The following is a 13,418-nucleotide window of genomic DNA, read 5'->3' on the forward strand; positions in this document are numbered from 1 at the left end:
TCTTCTAAAAATCTTCATTTGTGTTCAGCAGAAGAAAGAAAGTCTTTGACCCCATTTCCACCTGGTATTAAGATGCGTTTCTGGTGATCAGATCACATGTGGTCAGCATTAAATACAGGTCTAAACAGTGTCTAAAACATTTTGTGATCAGATCACAAAAACCACATACGTATGTGGTCAAAAGCACATCTGAACGCATCACATTTGATGTGTAAACGGTAATCCATCCTGTATGCATCTTCTTCATGGATCCTTTTCAATGTATCTGATATCAACATGCAGGGACACTTGCAGGAAGCACGGACATCTGCAGCTCAGGTTAATACAACTAATCCACTAAAATAACGGACAATTCTGCTCGAAATATTGCTTTTGTGCTTAGATTAAATTTCAGCTGCATCAGGGAGAAATAGCGCACAGTTTTTTGCACTTTCTTTGTCTTTTCTGACTTTGTTGGGGTTTATTATAATGCAGGAACACACTCACATAGTGATTGATGTATGTCGTCATGAAACAGAGTCCGTCCCCTCCAAAATCTGATCACAAGTGGTCACAGACAACGCATTTTAACGACCAAGTGTGAACAGCGATGTCTCAGACCTGATCACATGTGATTGGATCACCTGATCTTAATACCAGGTGGAAACAGGGTCATGCACATCTGGAGTAAATGATGAAAGAATTTTCATTTTTGGGTGAATTATTCCTTTAAGTTAACATCTACCTTGAAATGAATGGTTTCCAAGTGCAAATGACCAGACAATAAAAGCGGTTGCGTTTTGACAGTCAGTGTGACAGAATGAGTTCTGAAAGCTTTCAAATCTAGTCACTTTATACTGACAAAATATATGAAATAAACAACCCAGCAGCTGATCATAGCAGCAGTCGCTCTCTGACATTCTTAACAGACAGAAAATGTCAAAGTGTGTGTGTCTGTATGTGTGTGTGTGTGTGTGTGTGTGTGTGTGTGTGTTTGTGCATGTGCAAATAAACATTTGAGCATCAGATGAAAAGTGAGCTTTCTACCATGCATAAATAGCGATGGAGTCATGATAGTTGACATCCTTGAAGAAATGTAGCATATAAAATGCACTGCTTCTTTTTTTAATATTTCACAAGTGTATACAGTAGCCTCAACATCACTCTCAAGTGTATACCAGCATCTTTGAATAAAGAAGTAGAGGGAACATTTTTATAAAGAATTTGATTACCTTTAGAATGAGAACAGTAAATCAAGAAAACAATGAATCCCTACAATTTCCAAAGCACATTTTTCTCCATAAGATGCGAATACAGAAGATATTGAATATGGAATACCAAACAGTTCATTTTGGAGGGGGAAATTATTTCTCAGTGTAATGTATTTATCTGTGAATAAAAGTGTAAACACATGTTTTAAAAAGCAGATTATGAGCATATGTTGGTAAAATGCGATTTACGCTGCAGTGTACTCTAATGTGCGTGTGTAACTGTTGTTGTTGATAACTTGAGCATTGCTTTACAGAACATTATAATTAAGGAACATGAAATTTCATGAATGCATTTCCACTTAGCTTCTATGAAACGTGAGTCCCGCCTTCTAAGATTTGATTGGCCATCTCAAATTACAAGAGAGGTGTTAGACCCCTAAAAATGCTAAAATCTAGCTTTTTTTAACCATTATGTAATCCTTGCAACAACTTAAATGAAAATTAGACAGCAGTGCATTATGGACTGTATTAAAACAGCAATTACTGGGGGTGGCAATTTGGCCATATCTAATTAATGGCAATGTCAAATGTGGTAACTGCATTAGAAAAGCTTATCTAATCTATTGTAATCCTGTGTTTATCTTCAAAAGCCAGAAACATCCTCTACACAAGTACGCAAACCAACACACTGCAAACTCACTGTCGTGTTGTACGTAACATGCATTCTTGTGTTACTGCAGTGGTAATAAACCTCAGTACTCAAGACGGACCACAACTGACCTCGCCATTGTGTGCAAGCTCTGAAAAATGTGGTGAAGAGAAACGTGTATTTAACACTTCCTGAAGTCTTTTCTTAAAATATTTGATTGTGCATTGTGTCAAATATGGTAATGTATATACTTGGCCAGATAGCTGAAGGCTGTAGCTCAACTACACAAATACCCCCTTGAGCTCCATTATAACTGCGCATGAGTGTGTTATGCATATTTGTGTTGCCTTCTGAATTGTATTCTGACAAATTTCCGAATGCAAAGACTCATGAAATCAAGCTTACATGGAAGCATTTGCATTCATGCACTTGTGTTTTCTAAGTTTGAGCCAGCTGCCAGCTGGTCAACCATATTTGGGTTGTGCAAAAATAAATAAATAAAATACAGAATAAGATGCTTTGATGGTCTTAGCTGGTTTCATATTGTTTAGCTGATTTCCTGATCTTTCGCCTGGTCAAGATGGTCTACAGTGGAACAACCTGTCAAGTTCCCAAAACCCCTCAATTCCAACAAAACACATTAGCCTAGCTGAGAGACCATCTAATCACTTAAGGCTGGTTTAAGGCATTTTTCTTAAAGGAATAGCTAACATTCATTTTCTCACCCTGATGCCTGAAATATTCTACTAAAATCAACATTTGTGTTCTGCAGAAGATAGTCATACATGTCTGGGATGGCATGGGGGTGAGTAAATGATGAGAGAATTACATTTTTTTGGGGTGAACTATCCCTTTAAGCATAGATTCCATCTGAATATGGTCAACCTATTTTTTTTTTAGACATGCTGACCAGCTTGGATCAGTTAAAAACCAGCATGGACCAGACAACAACCAGATCTGAACCAGTGAGAAACCATGTTCCAAAACAGAGTTTTCCAGCAGGGAAATAATGAATATCATGAGCACAAAACCCTATACCAATGACTGCAGCAGACTGTAGAAGAAGACATCGACAATGACACTTTAAACTGTCCAGGCACTGAAAATAAAATGGTCATAAATATAACGAAAGGCTCATTTACCCAAGGTGCATCGGGACACCTTTCACCATTTAATCAGTCAGTCACCCAAGAGTAATGTCCCTAATATCATGAATCCACCATTTCTCTGTTTAACATAATTAAAATGTCCGCTGCCAGGGCCATAAACGGGAGGAGAGGATACTGTAATTCTGCTGTAAAGCTGCAGAGCGTGAAAATGTCACTTACCGAGTACCCTCGTCCTGACAGAGAGTGAGTGGAGCTCTGGGGGGAGAGAGAGAGAGAGAGAAAGAGAGAGAACAACGTTGACCTTTGAGGGATACTGTGAGATGACAGACACATGATGAAGTTCCAGCACTTTAATACCAATATTCACATTAACCTTTTTCCCACCCTCCATTCCTCTTGTTCACCTAATGACATTCCTTCTCTCTCTCTCTCTCGCTCTCTCTCTCTCTGCTAGATCTGCCAAATCACATGACTCGTATGAGTCAAGCACAATACAGTACTGACAAATTGGTCGTCTGGAGGCACAAGGCCTTTTCTTTTCTGCCAGACCTTGGAATTATTTGACCAGAATGAACACCTACAAAGCTTATCTAGAAAAACACCTGGCTTATGGTCTCCCTCTGCAACAAACCACAGATAGTTAAAGATAACCAGTGAGGAAAAACTAAATTTTCTTAAGAAAATGTGAGTGGAGCTGGCCCGTGCAAAACTTGTCGAGGCAATGCTAGGGTGTTGTGAGTGGTTGCTAGAGTGCTGCTATGTGGTATGTGCTATGTTTGTTTTTTGTTGCTATGAGGTTGCTAGGGTGTTTCAGGTGGTTGCTCACTAGTGAAAGTCAAGAGGTCTGAGGCCACGGATTTTGCTAGGTTTAAGCCTTTGATCCACACTAGAACAGCATTTTCCTGAGACTTTCAAAAACGCTTTAATAGTAGCATACTTTGGAATAAATGTAAATGATGAGAGAATTTAAATTTTTGGGTGAATTATTCCTTTAAATAGGAGGCACAAGTTAAATCCAATAGATCATAATTAACCAACAGTGGTTTTGAATGCTTTTCGACCGAGTTGGTCCATTTCTATCGTGCGGCTTGTGCCCGGGAGCAGCTCCGGTGGAAGACGGCTGGATCACTCTTGTAAATAACCAAACTGTGTGAGAACGTAACCATATTAAGAACTCAAATACAGGACTGACAACCGCATTCTGATGCTGTGTGAACATAGCCTAGGGGATTTTCTAACCTGTTTTATCCACTAAGTAAAAATCAGCGAGAAAATATTGCTTAGAAAAGTAATAGCACACCTCTCTTCAACATGTCACACAATTTTAGCTATTATTATTCATGTTCGTAGCACAAGCAGTTTAAAACAAATTGTAATACTATGGGTTAGAGATTCGGAACTACCTATAAGCAATAATAATATTGATGATTGTCTGAAAAAGCAGCACTGTTTACATTTTCCGCTAACATTTCTAGATGTTCATCTGCATACTCTGCATTCATCCAAAAATTCTGACATTTACTCAGCAAATGGAGAGTTGACAGATGAATTCTTATACACATGATAACATCATTTTCTAGAACTCTGTCATAGATTGTCATCGCAAAGGAAATGACATTTCAGATGAAACCCGAGACACCTAGTGTTTGCATCCATTTTCCATGCTGTTGCATCAGCCCATGTTATTTTACGGTAAATGAGGGGGAACAAAAGTATTTTATTTTTCCGTGGTAGATTCCTTAGATTCAGATTTATATAGGGGTCTTCACAACAGTTCAGGGCTGTTTGAGTGAGTCATCAACAACTAGAAATTGCATGGAACTGTGAAGGTGATTTATGACTCCAGCACGGTTGCTTACAGCTGAATTGTAAGTCCTCCATAAGAGAAAACAAAAACACAGGAACTGTCACGACACAATACCAATGTTAAACGTAGAGGGAACAACAATAGTAAAATGATGCCACATAGTCTATACATTTCAGAACGGTCCACAAAAATCAGGGTTATGTTTCTATAAATGATAGTAAAAGATGGTACTCTAACGGCACATCTATACTAATACTTGTCCAAACATCATCGTTGTCGAAAGTATACAGTACTAGAGAGCGTTTCCGAATGTCTCTGCTTTTTGTGGAGGACAACAGCATTACAGTGTGGACAAGAGGCAAAATCAAAATCAACTCAAAATCAAAGCGTTTTCAGCCAAAAACATATCAGTATGGACTTGAAAGTTCACACATTCAATTGCAGGTCAAAAGGGCAAAAAAAAAAAACACACAAGACAAACATTCTAATGCTGCTCCATCCTCACTGTAGATTTGAGTAAGACAACCAAACTAACCAAAGGTTGCTATGTTAACCTAGCAATGAGAAAATGACTCAGAACAGTACAGAACAACTCCGTAAGCCTCAGTATTTAAAACAGCATGGAGATCTCAACAGGTTAATCTCCAAAGGCAAGATTCTGATTGAAATTGCAAATTACTTTAAACATATTGAGTTTTACCATTAAAAAATAAAATATCTAACCAATTCACAAGCGCAGTTTTACATTCCACAGATAACTAAAACCTTAAGAAACAAGTTGAGACATGATGCAAAACCCAAACAAGCCTTTGGTGGATACAATTTCCCAACAACAGCTTACATAAGAGAAATGTACTCCAGAGTCTCTGGAGTAAGACTAGAAGGCAAGTTCCACAGACTAGGCCTGAATAACAATCTCCAAATCTTTCCTGCTCTCCCTCTCTTCATTTTCCCTCTTTCCTCTGTGCGATTGGCAATTTCTGCCTCTGTCTCAGGGGGTTACTTTTCCACAAGACCAATTTTGTTCTCGCACAGGATTCAGTTACACACACACCTGCTGCAGGGGTTTAACCCTCATCAGTCCCTCAGCTCTCTCACACACTGCGTACAAACTCCCACTGTGACAGTTAGAGAAGTGTTCCTGAGAAAACCGGAAACACGACACTGCAGGATTTAAATGCTTTTCCAGAACGTCACTCTCTTTCTCCAACTCTCTAACAGAATAGTGAGGCATAACTTATAAAGACGAGAGTAGGGATGGGTCACAATGGTTGATAATGGTTGGTGCAGAGATAGTTTAGCTGAAACAGGCCACTGGTTTTACATTTACATTTATGCATTTGGCAGACGCTTTTATCCAAAGCGAATTACAGTGCAATTATTACAGGGACAATCCCCCCGGAACAACAACAATCTGAACTAAGTGCCTTGCTCAAGGGCACAATGGTGGTGGCCATGGGGTTCGAACCAAAGACCTTCTGATTAACAGCCCTGTGCTTTAGCCACTACGCCACCACCACTCGTTGTTTTAAAATCAACCGGAGAAATTTGAATGCCCAACAGATGTAGACAGGGAAGTCCCACATTACAGGTAAAAGAGCCAATCACCTTTTAGATACAGCCTATCAGTTAACTTGAGAATGCTCATACATATTAACTGAAGCAGCCTAAAATAGCAATGATCGTAGCTAAAGAAGCACAATTTATGCACCCACTGTTATCAGACTTGACTGCCAATTTTAAATGTGCACTTTGATCATAATCTTGACCAAATGATTTTGAGATTTTAGACTTTTCCCATTCAAATAGATAGAACCTGTAATTTTATGCCGCTTGTTTATGTAGAAAATAGCCATGAGCGTTCCAAAGATGCCCGATGAGTGGACTGACTTGCCTTGAAAATGACTTTGCAAGGTGTCCAACAACCAACTATTTTAATAGTGAGGTTGACTATATAGCTTTTTTTATATAAAAAATTATTCAGTTTTGACATTTTAGCAGCAGTGCTTCAATTAGCATGCTTTCGCTGTTAGACAGTTTGCACACTAAAACATACTATCTGAAAATGCAACCTGATCTCATAGAATGAATGTTACTCTATATACAGTACATTTTTGCAAACTGACCTTTTGCGTGCCACTTTCTATGTTTCGCTGCAGTTTCCTGGTGAAATGAACACTAGAGCAAGAGTGTTGGAGTTAGGACTCAATGACCACGGTTCGAATCCAGCCAAAGACACACACAATTGAAAGTGCCATTAAAGTGACACAAAATGACAGGGCTGCTTCAGAAAATGTGCTTTTCATTTTGAATTAGCATTTTAAAGCACAATTGGTAAGGATTAGCTGTTGGTTAAGGATAATTTTGTCTGTTTTGTGTAACTCTCAATTGATTTTAGATCATTATTGGTTAGGTTTAGGGTAAAGTTTCAGGTTAGGTGGTACTCTTTCCTCACCTGATTACCTCGCCTGATTACAACCTCAATTCGCTCGGTTTTGGTAGTGGACATTTCACTTGGAAACTGCAGCCAAACATGTAATGAAGCACATAATTTCAGTTTTGCAAAAACTTTGCAATGCTCACGTAAATGTTTTTTTTTGAGTGTGTGTGTCCTGTCAGGAGTGTCACTTTATAATATAATATAGCATGTCAAGTTAAAAATAATTTTTATAAATGTGTCTTGAGACCCCTGCAATCTATTATGTTTCACACCACCCAGCTGTTTTTGAATGCAAAAACACATCGTATGTAAGATAAGCATTCCGATCAATGTCAGGTCAATGCAAAACCAGCCAAATTGTACAGGGCTTCCATAAGACAGATTAGTTGACTAGACAATTTTGGAAATATGTAGTTTTGCATGTCTATAGTTAAGGTACTGGTACTGTATCGCTCACATTCTGAACAAACTCCAACAGTGAAAATACAATAAAAATAATAAAATTGATAATAATCGATAGTGAAAATAATCAGCAACAAATGTCCTTTTTGATTAGTCGGATATATGCTGTGTGCAAAGAGAAACTCTTCCAGTAGTAAAACATTCATTTACAGTATAACTTGTTTGAAAAATGGCAGAGACAATTTGAAGTGAGAAAAACAAAACCAAAAAACAACCAAAGTTGTCCAGTGCAAGGAGCACTTTTTATTAAATACTTCAAAAATCTTAAGCATACAGTTTAATAAGGCCAGTTGCCGTGTTAGGTGTGTTGACAGAGTGCATATTTTGTTTCACGCGCTTCAGTTGTTTTAAACCTCTTTCGTGCAAATGCATCTAATAAAATACATGAAATGTGGCTTTTTTTCAAATTAATCAAAGAAAAAAATCATTAAAATAATCATTGTTGCAGCCCTACAATTAAAGAGGTGTTCCTGAGAAAACCTGAAAGGCAGGACTGCAGGATTCAAATGTTTTTCCAGAACCTTCCTGCTCTCTTTCTCTTTCTCCCTCGTGGAAGACTGAGGAGGCATAGCATATGGAGAAAAGAGAGAGAGAAAATGCGAGACGCACTGGGAGGTCAAAAATGTGCAGAGTTAGCCTTACAATAGCCTTACGGTTCATTCACATTGCCACACTGAAACTTGAAAGGGAGCCTTATTTAAATGATAATGAGGAACAATACACTGGATTTAAAGCTGTGGAAAGAAGAGAAAAAAAAATCCATTACACCATTCCGTGGTTCATAAGCCATGGGGCTGGGCCACATCTAAACATGCTCCCTTAAAAGCCATTATACACAGCACTCAATGGATTTGCCCAGCACTTAGGACTTCAAAAAAGGATTAAGATGCAGACGGGGAGAGAATGAGAGAAAAGAAAGTGAGAGAGAGAAAGAGAGAGTGGTATAATGGGGTGTTAGGGTGAGTAGGACAGCAGCTGTTTTGGGGTTAACCAAACAACCTTTCCAGAAAGAAATGGGGTGAACCCACTTCTTAATCCAAACCCATTTTCACTCGAGCCCAGCCCCCCTTCCCTCTAGTTATTGCTCTAAAATTCTTGGGCCCCAACAGATCTGGTGACAAGTGGGAGGGGCTGGATTGTTTGCTACGGTCCAGACTATTGGTTAAGATAGGGCAGCGGATGAAAAGAAGCCAATCAGGATGCAATGGAGTGTGAAACCGGCAAGTGAACAGATGGAGGAGATGCAATAGGTGTTGCCGGGTCTCAATGGGCAGTTTCTGTGACATGGTGGGTGGGTTTGAAGCTATCAGTATCATTGCCTTCATGTAATATCCACTGAAAATTCAAAAACATCCTCAGTGTTTGTACAAAGAAAAATATATAGCCCAAATAGACTTTAACGAACAAACAAAAACGTAGTACAGTTCATTCATTAGTGGCCATCCTTACGATCATGGGTTTCAAACAAATCTTTAACTCTAAATGTAAGGTGCATAACTTTTTGGACATGAATGATACCTTAAATCATGAGGCTTGTTGAGGGAAGCAGTGCAATTACTTTTCTAATAGTCTTGGGATTAGGATCCTTTGATTTGGGCCAGTTAGCAACCACCCAAACACCCTAGCATCCAACTAACAATGTCCTAAAAAACACCCAGAACACTCTTGTAACTAACATAACAAAATACTAATAAACCAACCACACAAAACACCCTAGAATCATGCGGCAAGTTTTAAAAATGAGTAAGAATCATTCATAGTTTTGTCAGAAAAGGTAAAAATTGCAGTTATTGATATTATTGTGTATCTGGGGCTGGACTCATACAAATTATAAAAGTTGACAGTTTAAGAAAAAGATAAAAGCATTCTTGAGGAGTCTTTTCAGGATAGGGTTGCCAACTGTATACATTGGCTGAGACTGTATACATTTGGCCAAAATAAAGATGTCCCATACAGGATGCATTATGTCCCGTATTTTAGTGGTGAGGTGGGACTGCGCGCACACACGCACAAACACACACACACACACACACACACACACACACACACACACACACACACACACACACACACACACACACTCTCTCTGGATGGACGGTGATATGTTCAATGGGGACACCCTCCAGTTGGCGAAACATCCCATATTAAAAGGCATTGTGTAATATTGGCAACCCTGTTTTGGGAATATTCTTAACTCTTATTTCCAAAGTTAGAAAATAAGAAAAAAGTAGTTAATAGGGCTGAGCGATAGGACGATGTAATCAGATATCGACAATATCTAACAAACATACTGATGCCAATATCAATGCTCACTGACAGATGATGTTCAACAATATCAGGAAATGACAAAACCGTGGAGCTGGCAAGTCACCAAAAATATTGAATTTGAATTATTACATACACCCTCAGCAGTGGGGGCAGGGGGGTTGACAATGTAATCGGATATTGTGATATTTATTTATAAAAATATTGTGAACATATTTCTTGCATATCGCCCATCCCTAGTAGTTCAGAAAAAATGAATTCTTGGTGAATTCTTCCCCTGATTGTCAATCATTGAAAATATATTTTTCCACAAATTTCCAGATGGCAAGAAAAACACACTTTGGAAAACAGTAGGGCTGCAACTAACGATAATTTGGAAAATGGTTTAATCTTCGATTATTTCTTTGATTAATCCGAAATCCGAAAATCGGATAAAAAAAAATAAACTTAATTTCCTGTATTTTATTAAAATATTATATATATATTTTTTAAAACAGAAATAATAAAGGGTGTAAAGGTTTAGATTTACATTACTGAATTCATGATTCTATACTCTTTCAAAACTTTGAACAAAGCCTGAATCACGAAAAGTTATGTTTGAATTTATTATTATTATTATTATTATTATTATTATTATTACTTTCAGTACATATGCAAAACAGTTCCATTAATTCCTTGTAAAATTTTGTAGAGCAAAAAGTACTGTTCATTAAAGAGTAAAATGATCCATCGGGGAATGGAGTGGGACAAAAAAAATCAGCCCAGCAGAGGGCAATGGTAACACCAGAATAGAAATATTAATAATTCTGCCCAGCTGAAAATTATGTTAGATACATATGCTTGTACACTGTCACTGATTACATACATTTTAAGCATTATAAAATAATATTGTACATTTTAAAATAAAATTGTGCCGATTATTTTTTTTGATTTTCTAAACTATTCTTTTAAAAAATACGTGTCTGTTTATCCAGTAAAATAATGTTTGCCGTGGTATAAATTTACTGGTGAAATCAGACAATACATTTGGTATTATCAGGATGATCAAATATCAGGACCCCTTAGCATTATACATTATATTCAGTATTACAGTAAAGTGTTTTTTCCGCTACAGCTTGTCTCTGCTGTTTTTCAAATTTCATGTGTTGCAGGATGAAGAGTTTCATCCTGCAACACATTTTCCAACAGGCTGTAAAGTGACGTCACTGAGGGAGCTTCTCAATGCTCACGGCATATATCCAACTAATCGATAATTAAATTTGTTGATTTATTGATTAGTTGTTGCAGCCTTAGAAAACGTTAAAATAGTGTAATCATTTGCATTGTTAAATACCTAAACAAATAAATTGGACTTGAAATTTAAATAACATAAATAACAGTATCCCTCAGAGACACATTTTTGTTTATGCCAAATAAAATATTGTATCTAATTTTACTAAATTCTATGTTCATTAATCCATAAACACTACACAGACATTTCCTGTTTCTCTAATGCCTTCACAAGTTCCGAAGCCCAGCTAAACCAGTGGATTTATTACGTTGAAATAAAAAGATATCAGCAAAAACATGCACTACTAAAGTGGCAAGCCCTCATATTGGCTGTTTTTTAAATCATTCTGCATCTGCCCCCACACCTTTGAGTCAATGCCATCCCCCTCGTTTGTTTCCATTTCCATCTGACACTCCAGCTACAAAAATGAAATCCAGTTTCATCCGCCTCTAAAGAGCAGAGATCGTTAGCTAACGGCGCACACGCCTAAGCGTCTTTGAAGTGGGTATGAAAAACATATTTGGTATGCAAAGAAAATTTGCATGTATGTCGAATCACAAGGGAAGATTTTACACCACTTATCGATGTGACATTGATCAAAGATTATCCTGTTTACAAAGCAAGCTTTAGCGCCACTGTCCAGGCTGCATGTAGATGAAAAACCTAAGCCACCTCTGTCTCTATCTTCCTCGTGCTCAGAGATGGACAGATAGGCCTAGAGATGACATGGATATGGCGTTCTGCATTTTAGTACCATTTCTTTGGCAGAAGATTAGAGGGAAATGTCATATCTGCCTCTGTCAGCCATTACAGTGTGCAATTTTCTCCAGTCTTTGAGCCCTCCCTCTCTCACTCTCGGTCTAACCCTTGTTCTGTTGCTTTTTGCTGTCAGAACTGTCAGCCTGGATCACGCTTTTATCTGCCACAAGCTCATTTCTCTCTCACACTCTTTCTCTCTCTCTGACTTTTTCATGAAAAACAGCCACAAATTCATAAATGATGGTGGTGAAGGGTGGGTGGGGGAAGCAAAGAATGAAATTTTCCTCAGAATCCATAAAGGCCTAAGCATTACATTTAATCTCATCATTAAAAACATTTTATTATTTTCATTATATTTGCTTCGCCTTGCTTTCATCCCAGCACCAACTGACAACCTAACGCAATTTTTCTCTTCAATGTTGTACTGTATTACTAAAAGTCAGCACCAGCCAGACATGGGGAATGTCTTCCACAATGGCATTGATTAGAATATTGCTTTAAGGTGACCACATTAGTTCTTGAAACATGAGTCCTAATTGGTGGAATAAACATGATTTTCAATCACAGCTTTCATGCGTCTTGGCATGCTCTCTACCAGTCTTTCACATTACTGTTGGGTGCCTATCATCACCGATCTGCCACCAAATTTCACAATGGGTGCGAGACACTGTGGATTGTAGGCCTCTCCAGGTCTCCGTCTAACCATTAGATGACCAGGTGGAGGATTGGTGTTTATCTGGGTGTGCTTCAGTAAGGCTGGAATCGGGCAGAGGCCTCTTTGTGAAGGACACATGACTCAAGCCACGTACAAGGTTATCCTGGAAGATAACATGCTTCCTTCAGCTCTGACAATGTTCCAGAAGTATTTGTTTTTCCAGCAGGACAATGCTCCTTGCCACAGAGCCAGGTCAATCAAGGTGTGGATGGAGGACCACCGGATCAAGACCCTGTCATGGCCAGCCCAATCTCTAGACTTGAACCCCATTTAAAACCTCACGAATATGATCAAGAGGAAGATGGATGGCCACAAGACATCAAACAAAGCTGTGCTGCTTGAATTTTTGCACAAGTAAAGGCATAAGGTCACCCAACAGCAATGTTAAAGACTGGTAGAGAGCATACTAAGACCTGTGATTGAATATCAGGGTTATTCCACCAAATATTGATTTCTGATAAGTTAAAACATTAGTATTGTGCTATTTAGAAATTACTTTCTTTGCATTATTTGCAGTCTGAAAACACTGCATCTTTTTTGATATTTTGACCAGTTGTCATTTTCTGCAAATAAATGCTCTAAATTACAATATTTTTATTTGGAATTTGGGGAAAATTGTCAGCACTTTATAGAATAAAACAATACTTAAAATTTTACTTACAAATACCTATAAATAGTAAATCCAGAGAAACTGATTTTCAAGAGCTGTATATACATGCATATGTAGTGGAGAGAAATATTTATTTCAGCTT

The 13,418-nt window shown here is 38.0% G+C and overlaps 2 protein-coding genes across 4 annotated transcripts in view; one reads left to right on the top strand and one right to left on the bottom strand.

The window, feature by feature from the left end:
* fbrsl1 (fibrosin-like 1) overlaps nucleotides 1-13,418 on the bottom strand; it is a 268,766-nt gene that overhangs the window by 252,416 nt on the left and 2,932 nt on the right. For all 3 annotated transcript variants that reach the window (XM_052116960.1, XM_052116968.1, XM_052116978.1), the window contains exon 2: nucleotides 3,168-3,203. The gene's annotated coding sequence lies outside the window, so the exon portion shown is untranslated. The remainder of the gene's footprint in view (nucleotides 1-3,167; nucleotides 3,204-13,418) is intronic.
* LOC127637195 (protein HIRA) overlaps nucleotides 1-13,418 on the top strand; it is a 154,685-nt gene that overhangs the window by 69,590 nt on the left and 71,677 nt on the right. The window lies entirely within an intron of this gene.

This window comes from Xyrauchen texanus, chromosome 4, assembly GCF_025860055.1.
Source record: "Xyrauchen texanus isolate HMW12.3.18 chromosome 4, RBS_HiC_50CHRs, whole genome shotgun sequence".
NCBI lineage: Eukaryota > Metazoa > Chordata > Actinopteri > Cypriniformes > Catostomidae > Xyrauchen > Xyrauchen texanus.